The sequence below is a fragment of the Anas platyrhynchos genome, chromosome 12 (assembly GCF_047663525.1).
Source record: "Anas platyrhynchos isolate ZD024472 breed Pekin duck chromosome 12, IASCAAS_PekinDuck_T2T, whole genome shotgun sequence".
Lineage (NCBI taxonomy): Eukaryota > Metazoa > Chordata > Aves > Anseriformes > Anatidae > Anas > Anas platyrhynchos.
This window is the reverse complement of record NC_092598.1, coordinates 11,127,802-11,138,311: the sequence shown is the minus strand read 5'-3', so window position 1 is coordinate 11,138,311 and position 10,510 is coordinate 11,127,802. Positions and strand designations below refer to the sequence as shown.

Below are 10,510 nucleotides of genomic sequence, written 5' to 3'. Positions count from 1 at the left end.
GTGCACCTAGGGGTGTCTGCTCCACAGTCGATCCTGCAGCCAAGCAGAGCATCTCCTGCCTGGCTCACTGTGCGGAAAAGACTCCACGATCAGTAAGACTGTAAAGCAGGTGTGTTTATTCAGCACTGGGGCTCATCCCACCAGTGAAAAAAACATTAAGCCTGAACGGCAAGGGGAACATAGGAGAGGAATATAATAATAATAATAAAAATGTTGCTGCTTTGTCACAGAGCTTGATGTAAGGATGAAGTAAGGGCCTATATGTCAGGGGACATTTCCAACAGCTGCCTGTGTGGGGATGCATTTATTTTTTATCACAGCACAGCTCCACCAGAGAAGCGCCAGGTGCCAAGCTCCCCAGCTGCCTCCTTTAGACCTTCCAGGCACACACTGCGCTTCGGACTCGGGGTCTGGGAAAGCCCCCCTGAACCAGGAGCAGCAGAAAGGCCACGAAAGGCAGCGCTCTCCCTCCTCGCACCACCGACACCCCGCTGCCCTCAGCGAGCCGAGCCCGGCCCCGCGCCGCCCCCTGCCCGCGGCCAAGCCTCAGCCGGGCGCCGCCGCCTCCATGGGGGCTGCCTGAGGGCGGCGCACGCGCACTGGCGGCCCGCGGGCGGCTTCTGGAGGCTTCTGAGGGTGGCGGGCAGCGCGCTGAGGTGAGGGCAGCGCTCGGGCTTCGTGGCTGTGGGGACGGTGGCAGTGGCTCTGCCAGCTGGAGGGCACTGCCGTGACTTCTGTCTCCTGAAATATTTCGTTAGCTGCTCGCCTGTGGTGTGAATTCTTCGAAGCGGTAGGCTAAGCGCTGCCGTGGTGAGCGGCGTTGTGATGTGCGAGGCTGTGGTGAAATGGCGTGCAAGAGATCTGTTCTGTTCCAGTACAAGTGTGCTGTGAAAAACGAGTAAAAATTTCTGTCGTACTAAAATGCATGTCAAAGGTTGGGGTTCATGTCTTTATGTTTTGTTTTGTTTTTTAATGATGTAAGCTTTTGGGGTTTTGCTGACCGCTTGGTCAGGTAGCTAGATTGCAGCAGCCACAGTCTTCAAGATACTCTGAAGACTGCATGTTGTTAATTGCAGTGCTAAAGAAACTTACAAGTTTAGAAGTCATTTATTGAACTAATTGTGTGAATGTGAAAGATGCGTTATGCCTATTAACATTCTTTATGCTGAGTATCTATTCGTATAATGTAAGAGGCCTTGCTAAAGGTTTTAAGATTCATGTTTACTACTCAGATGCTCATGAAAATACCCTATCACTTCAGCAGGAGATAATACTACTTTTTAATCTACTGTTTGCACCAGATTGAAGATCCGAATTGCTTTTGAGTTACTATGGAAGCATGTGGGCCTTACATAGTTGATGAAATAGAGTATAAAAACCAGAATGCAGAAATAAATCGGTTCTATGATAAATCTTGTGAAAATGCGGATGAAGCAAAGCCAGTAACATTAGAAGAAGGCCAGGTAAAGACATTGCTATGTTGTGTACAATAAAATAAATAATTTGGTATTTGCATTGGTTTAGGGGGTGAATTATCGAAGATGTATGTGTGGTTTTTTTGTTTGTTTGTTTGTTTGTTTGTTTTTTGATTACTGCTTTGTAGTAGAAAAGGACGTTACATGGTTTGTGTCATCTTATGTGTAAGCTTTATCGCTAAGGAAGCTGCAGTACTTGTATAAAGTAAATCGGGGCTGCATCGTAAACACTGTTTGCTTGCTTCTAAGAAAACTGACAGTGATGTTTGTTCCGTTTACAAGAGCCTGTTGTCTTGTTCTTTTCTTTTTAGATTTGTGTGGTTTTCAGTGAAGAACTGAAATGCTGGTGTAGAGCAGTTATTAAGTCAATCATGTACTGTGCAGGTCATTATCAAACAGAATGCTTTCTGGGGGATTATGCCAAATACTACTTTGTTTTAACAAAAGTGTAAGAGGTTTTTTGGTTTTTTTTGGGGGGGGGGGAGTGTCACCGAAATGTATTTTGTTGGCTATCAGTATTTGTTTAGTTTAATAGTCACAAGGCTTTGGTTTCATTGAAGTGTGGTTCCACAAGAAACTGCTATCCATATGATGGGCCCTTGTCAGTGTGGATGCAAACCAGTCTTTGTTTGGTTAATTTTTTAAAGATGTTTTCTATTCTATTTTTCTTTTCCTTAAAGACTTGGAACTGGAATAGTGTCAGTTTAATATGATTGAGATTTATGGTTATCAGTTAATATTAATGAGACATACCTTATTAAGGGATAAATAAATAAAACCACTATGAAACCAATTATTTCTAAAATATTAAAATGTGTCTTAAAAAATCTCTTCCAGCTTTCAGCCATGTTTAAGGTTCACTTCTTTAACACAATATTCAACTTATCGTACAAGAATCTTTACCAATGTTTTTGTAGTATTCAACAAAATTAAGAAAGCTTATTTTAAATATTTCAGAATAAGTATTTTTAAATCTTAAAATAAATAACATTTTTAAATTGAATGTGCCTGTATCAGAGAGCAATTTGACAATGCCATTAGTTTAAAATACCTTCTAATAGAATTAAACACGTGATATACTGCTTTTCATTATGAAATAACTTCGAACAAAAATGATAAATATATGGATCTTAAAAGCTTGGTATAGGTGGTGTTTTGCTGGTTATTAAATGTCTCCCATCAAACCATTTATAAGGGGTAATTACGTATAGATCAAGGCTTTAGTGATAGCTATACAAAGATTTATTTATTTTTTTAGGGAAATGAGTACAGATGCATGTTATTAATTTCCTTCTTACTGACTTTAGTCATACCTGGTTTCTCACTCAGAGATAAGAATTGCCAAATGGCATATGCAGCACCAGGTGGTGTATATATAGTTTACGAGGTGTAAATATCATGAAAAGACTTTAAACTGTACTGCAAACCTTTCTGATGTTTCTCTACTAAATGGGAAGTGCATTCATATTCAGGGCAAATGTGTTTATTAATTGCTCCTTACAGGACCTGTCTTAGATAAATAAATAAATAAAACGGGTTCCAGAGAGTTCACTGTAGGAGCCAAACTTCTAGAAGAAAAGTGTTGTTGCATACAGGATAAAGAAAGCATGTGTTTGAAACACCACTGGAGAAAAAAAGTCTGTTTTGTGAAATTAGATTATCTCTGCTTCGTTTTTAAGTGTTTTGAGTTGCAGTGAAAGCATTTATGCAAATCCCATATAGAGCAAAAAAAATGTAGATTGTATTGCACAAAGTCAGTGACGTTGAGTCTCAACTTTTCTGAAGATACAGCAGAAATAGTGGAAGTAGAGTTTAACAATTGTATTCTAGTCATGAATTTCTTATATTGTGATGAAACTTCACACCTATTTTTTTCTTCAGAGGGTACAGTTTCAATAAGAACTTAGGGGATAAGGTGCGGAAAACGATTTCTTTTTTACAAGAGCAATTCATAAACAACTTGCCTAATGATTTGGGTTTTATTATTCATCTATTTGAATCTTTTGATGTTTATTTAGAAACCAAGAAATTCAGACAAATTTTTGGCAGTTGCCGTTCATCTACAATCCCAGAACTGTGATTCCAGCACATGAGCTTCTCTACTAATCGATTCATGTGCAGTTTATTACAAGTGTTTATCTTATTCCTGACAATCTTGTTTGTTGTCATTACACATTCTGCCTGAAGTTCTGTTAATGTATAAACATTATAGATAACTTTGGTTTTCCCCATTATATCTGTCTCCTTGAAATACTTAGGATTCCTGTTGTACTTTCCGTATCATATTTATGCCAGTTTTGAAGGAGTGGAATAAGGTGTTCCCTGAGATGTAGTGATAAAGAAAAGTGCTTGTGTGTCCTTACTTTGAGTTCTAGGATGTTATTGTCAAAGACCTGCCAGATCATGGGGGAACATGGCATTATAGCAAGTAACCTATCTTGTTTTTTGTTACTAAAGAATATTTATAACTACATGTAGTTAGACATTTAGGTTTGTTTTTTATACTGTCCTTTCAAAGAAGGAATCAGTATTTTACTTAAATACTCTGACAAAACAAATACTAGTTCAATTAGGATGGGAATAGCATACATCTTGAGTGGGCCATCTTTGTGAACTATCAAAAGATCAATGAAGTTCTCTACGTATATCTACTATAGTCTGTTTACAATGCTCTACATTTGATTCCTTTTTTTTTTTTTTATATTTGCAATTGCTGAAGATGGCAAAGAACTAAATTTTCTGTTACAAACCCTAAAGTATTCAAAATGTTTGTGAAGTGCTTGTTCAAAACTGCTCAATACTTTTTAAATGTTTTACTCTACTTCTTGTTAATCTATTTTTTTTTCCTGATTGCCTTATTTTATGTTGGATATAAGCCATCATACTTTGACTAATCAATATCTCGTAATTTTCAGGCAGTTCATTTTATGGATGAACTGAAACATCAAAACTGAAGTTACATTCAAAGTAGTAAGATTGTGCTAATTTTTCTGTTAGAGACAGTTTTTGAGACTTAGTATGAACTGAGATCATTTTTTTTGAATGTGCATCACTTTCCAGATTATTGTTTGAAGTTTTGATTATGTGGGATGACTGGTTGTGTTTATTTTCCTAGGCCAGCCCAAAAATGAGATAATGCTGCTACTTAGTATTTTCAAAGTCTTCTGAAAGGTAAATATGCTATCAAAATCAAAATTGGCCCTTCTGTTTTGAAAAATAAGTTGTCAGAGAAATGTAGTACTGGAATATATATTTGATCATACTTCCTTTTTAATTTTCACAGCATTCTAAAGAGAAGGGAGTTACTCAATTTTTTTTGGTGTGATTTGACTTAGCCAACAATGTGTGTAGACTTGTATCTTTACCATGCTGCATAAATTGTTAAAGGTGACTAGGTTGTTGCCAGCATGGAATAAACTATCGTGAAATAAACTATCTTGGAAGAAACTATCTACTGCTCCAAATAGTTATTTAGTGAAGTAGAAATGCTTGTTTTCCAGTCTGTTGTCATTTCCCATGTGTGGTGTTTCAGGAGCTCATGCAGTCTTTTCCATACCCACCATTCTATTTCGGTGTGAGAGTGCTTGTTGGCGTTGCTAGAAAAGCAGCCCTTTACTGTTCTTGTCTAATCTTATTTATGTGCCTCTACCTGAAAAACAACCTACCTGCTTATTTGCAAGTACAATACAATACACACAGATATTTGAGGAGAAGAGGATGAATTTATAAAAACAGTGAAGAGTCTCCAGGCTGTTAGTTTTCCATACTAATGGAACATGGCACTTTCATGATTCAGAGGTTTTCACACATCCGAGTATAATGCATTATTATGCAAAGTAAAGGTCAATAGGAAGCAATAACAACATGGAACTTGATTTCACAAATAAATATATAAATAATTTCAGTGTATGAATAAGACTGGTTTCTGTGGACAGGTCATTAAAGCTTTTCAGTTCTCAGTCTTCCTTCAAAGACTGAGGGCAACTTCATTTTTCGAGCTGTGTTCTTAATGCCTTGTTAGATTCTTGTTTCATTTAAAAGTTACAACATTTGTATTAGTTTTTCTTCCAAGAAATAAGTTGCATTAATTTAACCATTATTTCTGTTTTTGTATAGCTTGAAAAATAGTGATAATTTGATATGGGGTTAATATTTCTCCTTCTTATTTACTACTACATTTAGCAACTACGCAAATCAAAGCCAAGTTATGTGCTGTAGGAGATAATACATTTGATGTTATTCTTTATGTGACAATAAAAGATTAAAAGGTAAGATACTTCTATATCTAGAAACCTATTTGCATGCTTTATTATGTAAATCATAACTTTGTAATCAGCTTAGGACTGAAAAGCATTATCTGCAAGTGAGTTTTGTCATTTGCCAGGTACAGTAGAAGCTAAATCATTAACTTATTAATGATATTGTTTTATGTTAGTGTTGATGTAACTCTCTGGATGTGTTCCAGGAGGCAGAAATTCCATTTTCTTTCATGTGTACCTTTATTTTGAAGGTATTGGCAGGCAAATGAAGTGCAAGTCTGTAGCATTGCACAAAGATACGTTGTGTAACAAAAAGTACACATTCTCATAGGAACTGCACATTTAGGTTATTTCATGCAAATTTCTTTTTGCCCTTTCAAGATTTTCTTTCATTTTTACAAATTTCTGATGAAGGTAATTTATTTTACGAATTTATCATTTATAGTTTGGCTTGGTTTAGGTCTAATTACAACTGTTACAATTACTGTTACAAGTACAAGAAAAATCACAAATGAGACTCACAGAAAATGAATGTTATGTTCCCAAAGCTGTTTTCCTGCTAACTTGGTCTGGTGAAAGGCTGAGCAGCAGTGGATACCAGAGTCAATTCTACTCACTATAACCTCATTCATCTTTTTCCTCATTGTCCTAATCACATTTATTTCAGTATTTCAGTAATGTGTTAAAATTTGAAGTAACACGTTAAGTTCTTCACTGTTTAAAATTATATATATATATCACACAGAATCACACAGAATTTCTAGGTTGGAAGAGACCTCAAGATCATCGAGTCCATATATATATTTAAAGAGCAGATAACAAAAATTTTAGGGCTATCAATATTTTATGGAACTTGAATTTAAAAAAGTTGGCCCGAACAATGTTATTAAATGCGTAAGAAGTGTGTGAATGCTGATATTAGTGTTAAAACCAGAGCACTTCAACTTTAAAGTGGAATTGTTGGAGATAACTTTAAATGAACTAGAAGTATCCTGGGTGAAGTGTTGTTTTTCTGTTGTTTTTGTTTGGTTTGGTTGATTTTTGCTATTCCTTTTGATTACCTGGAGTTGTAATGCACAGCTGCTTTGGAGGTTGTAACACTGAAATGCGCAGTAAAACTGTTTGTCTTTCAGAATCTGTTACCTGTGTTCAAGCATTATAATATTTTCTTTGCTTAAAACAAATATTGTCTTTGAGGTTTTTCAAGAAATATTTGATGTTATTTAAGTTGAATTACTCTGCATCCTACAATGAGATGTCCCTTTAAAAATATAAATATACAGGAAGCAATTCAAGTGGACAGCTTTGTGAATTATTTACAGCATTTTCACGCCTTTTGTGTTATATTTTGCAACTACTTTATTCAAGTGTCTTTAAATACCAGTTCATACTTGCTTTGGATGGGGCTTTGAGCAACCTGATACAGTGGAAGGTGTCCTTGCCCATGGCAAGCCCATGGGGTTGGAACTAGATGAAATGTAAGGTATGTTCCAAACTAAACCATTCTATAATAAGACTGAGTCCTCAAACCTTCATGGGGAGAAGTAGCTCCACTTGTCAAAATGTCTAACTTCTGCCAATAATTTGCTGTAGTTACCGTCAGACTTAAGCAGCTGTAATGTAGTTATAAAATAATGCACTTGCATCTGCTTGGATCATTTAGCGTTAAAGGCTGTTAACACTGTGGCTGTGGTCATTGCCATAGACAATAACTTTGAAAGTACATATAAAGTCTTATACCTTCTATCCGCTCAAGTCTATCAGCTTAAATGTTACTATTGTTTAAAACTTCAGATATACTCTAAATAAGTATGCAATGTTGATTCTGGTCAATAAGGATTTATTATTATTATTATTATTATTTTTTATGGTATGCATTAATGATGATGTTGTCTCAAAGAACTTTGCTTGCTTTGTGGACACTGAAGAGAATACTGGAAGTCTTGCAAAAGATCAAGAGAACCAGACATCATTAAATGCTGAAAATAAACTAAACAGCAAATCAGTGGCAACTCACTGTAAATAACAATATTGACTTTTTATGTGTTCAGGTAACTTAAAAATTTCTGATTATCTTCTTAGGTCATAGTGTTTCTAGTTCTTTTCAGGAAAAGACGTACCAAAGGTCAAGCACAGATCTAAATGAAAGTACCAAATCTGCAAGTATCATATTGTGTAATAAACTGTCAAAGGTGAATTTGATTAAGCATGTATGGGACAGATAAGAAATGCTGTAGTCATCTAGCTGTTTCTTCTATGTAACAGATCTGGGAGACTGTAGTAATTATTGATAGAGTTAAATTGGAGTGGAATGTTGTTTCTTTTCTTTAAAATGCAGAACATATTAAAAAAAAACAACAAAAAAACAAACAAACAAACAAAAAAACAAACAAAAAAACAGTGCTAATCCTTGAAAAGGTTGTGCCTACTCTTTTGCTCCTTTGCCATGGTTTTATGAAGATTAATAGCTGTCTACAGTGGGACTTTCAGTTTTCTAAATATAAAAGACAGTAAACTTTAACGCTGCCCTGAAAACAAAATGGTCCTTATGCTACAGAATGATTGATGTTTGTTGGAGTTTCTTCTTGTTTGTTGAGTAGTCTAATGCCAAGTTACCTTTATCAGCCACCTGAGTGCTGCAGATCTTTGACCAAGTCATGTCTGTTGATTGCTTGTGATAAAAGATGGTTGTTAGAAAATCCCCAGTTCAGAACTGAGGATCTTTTGAACAGCCCGTTAGGGCTGTTGCTCGAGATATGACTGTGACCTAATGTTAATGTTTTGTTATGTTTTGTGGGCAGCGTTCTTGTCAAGTGCTTGAAAGAAAATTCTGCTTCATAAGAAGTTAGATACTTTTTTGAAGTTTGCTTCATTAAAATTGTTGCCTCAATCAGAAAAACATATAATTTGGTACAGAGAGAAGTCCAAAATACTTGGAAAATCCTACAGTTAAGTAAGAAAACCACTTTTACCTCAGTCCATGGAAGAAATACTTCCTTGAACAGTATTTTAGTGCAAAGAAAAACATAGTTTTCATTTCTTCTTGATAGATTACCAAAATATTTCCAAGTTTGCCTTGCAAGGAAAAGTCAGTTGTTCACACGGACAAGTATGGTGTGTTGTGATAAATATTTGAAATTGTTATGTAATCAGAGATTTAGGTGGTGGTGTATGTTTTGAGTTACTATTCTTGATCACTCAAGAGAAAAAAATGCATATGCACTATTTTGGGCAAGAAAGGAGTTTGAAGCTGTTGATATTTATTCAAAGTACAATAAAAATAGTTCCTTTTCAACTATGGTTTGGTAACAAATATTTGATGGGGAAGATATTTTTCTGCACTCTAAACATGTTAAGTTTCTTTATTACATCAATTGTTAGTGTGATTTAATATTTTCAAATTCAATTAAATATGAATTGATTTGTGCTGTGCTTTGATTTACTATGATGCAGATCAGATAACCCATACTTAATATGCCTGAGTTGTTGGAGTATTTTAAATTCAGTATGTAGCTGATGGAAAGAACCATTGCTTCATTCCTTGAAACTTTTAAGAAATCTTTCTTTCTCCAGTGACATTTGATTTATTTTTTTTTCCCTCTAGATTTGAGAAAGCTACTAATTTTCTGTTAAAAAACTGTTTGGGGTTATATGCAGATACTAAAAAGCAAATACTGACTTCAGTTTTCAAAACTGTTTTCTTTATTTCTGTAGTCGTGTTAGAAGGTTTTGCTCCTCAGCATAGATTATGCATGAAAAATATTTTGAGAGTGAATTGGTTCTTGAGATTTTAGAAATATTGGTGGTATTTATAAATTGTACTTACGTTGTATTAGGTAGGTATTTTCTTGTTTTCTAGTTGTACATTTGTGTTTATTTCTTCATGGTGACCTATGTTCTACATTAAATACTTAAAACTAGGTTATCTTGTCACTTGGTTATCTTTTTACTTGTTAGTGCTGCATCTACTCTACTCTCCCCCACCCCCAGGTCTCAGGGTTAAACTGTGGAGAGGGAAATCATCAGGAAGCCTTACTTATGAAAAGGAGATTAAGAGTTGTTTGATTTATTAGTTACAAGAACCATTAATACTTTCAGAGAATTTCCACAGTTTCATGATCCTCTGCTAATACGGAGGCTATTTTCAGTTTGAAATTCAGAACGTCTGAAGCCTTAACATAATTGTTTCCCCCTGTGTTCTGGTAGATTTTTTTTTTTTGAGTTCTTTGCAAGGGCAAAGACTTAACAAGTTTTAAACTTAATTTTTGCCTTTTATCTGTCAATAGAAGATTAACTTAATTGTATCTAGAGGTTCAAAGTGTTAGCATTTCTGCATTACTGGAAGTATTTTCTATTTTCTGAAGTATTTGGCTGTGGTCTATTCTTTCTTCGATATTGTTATGAGATTCAGATTTACACAGATCATAAACTAACTTGTAATGCTGTCTGCCATATGCTTATGAAATGTGTTGAAGAAGTAATGCATTATGGAAGTGTATTGGGAAAAGATTTTCCTCGATTCTTAAGTCAGTGGATGGGGGGAAGGAAACAGGCATTGCAAATGTGACCTAATACTTCACATGCTTAAGTATTTTGGTTCCCTTACATTTGTGTTTAAACTGTGTGTTCAGTTTTAACAGACGACTGTATGCAGTTTTGGGGAAATACAGATGCATTTTGCGTGATACATTTCCGTTTTCCTTCTCCAAGAATCTTCGGTCAATGTCTATACAACATGTCTAACAACTTCCATGATGTGATAGAGGTTTGAATAAA

The 10,510-nt window shown here is 35.3% G+C and overlaps 1 protein-coding gene across 6 annotated transcripts in view; it reads left to right on the top strand.

The window, feature by feature from the left end:
- The first annotated feature begins 246 nt into the window (after positions 1–246).
- LOC113844996 (putative ATP-dependent RNA helicase TDRD12) overlaps positions 247–10,510 on the top strand; it is a 20,651-nt gene continuing 10,387 nt past the window's right edge. For 2 of the 6 annotated variants that reach the window (XR_005268901.2, XR_005268899.2), the window contains exons 1-2: positions 253–790; positions 1,302–1,463. The gene's annotated coding sequence lies outside the window, so the exon portion shown is untranslated. Of the gene's footprint in view, positions 791–1,301; positions 1,464–9,564; positions 10,500–10,510 lie in introns of those variants that run through there. The other 4 variants (XR_011812357.1, XR_011812356.1, XM_072043993.1 and 1 more) reach the window with 4 other exon arrangements.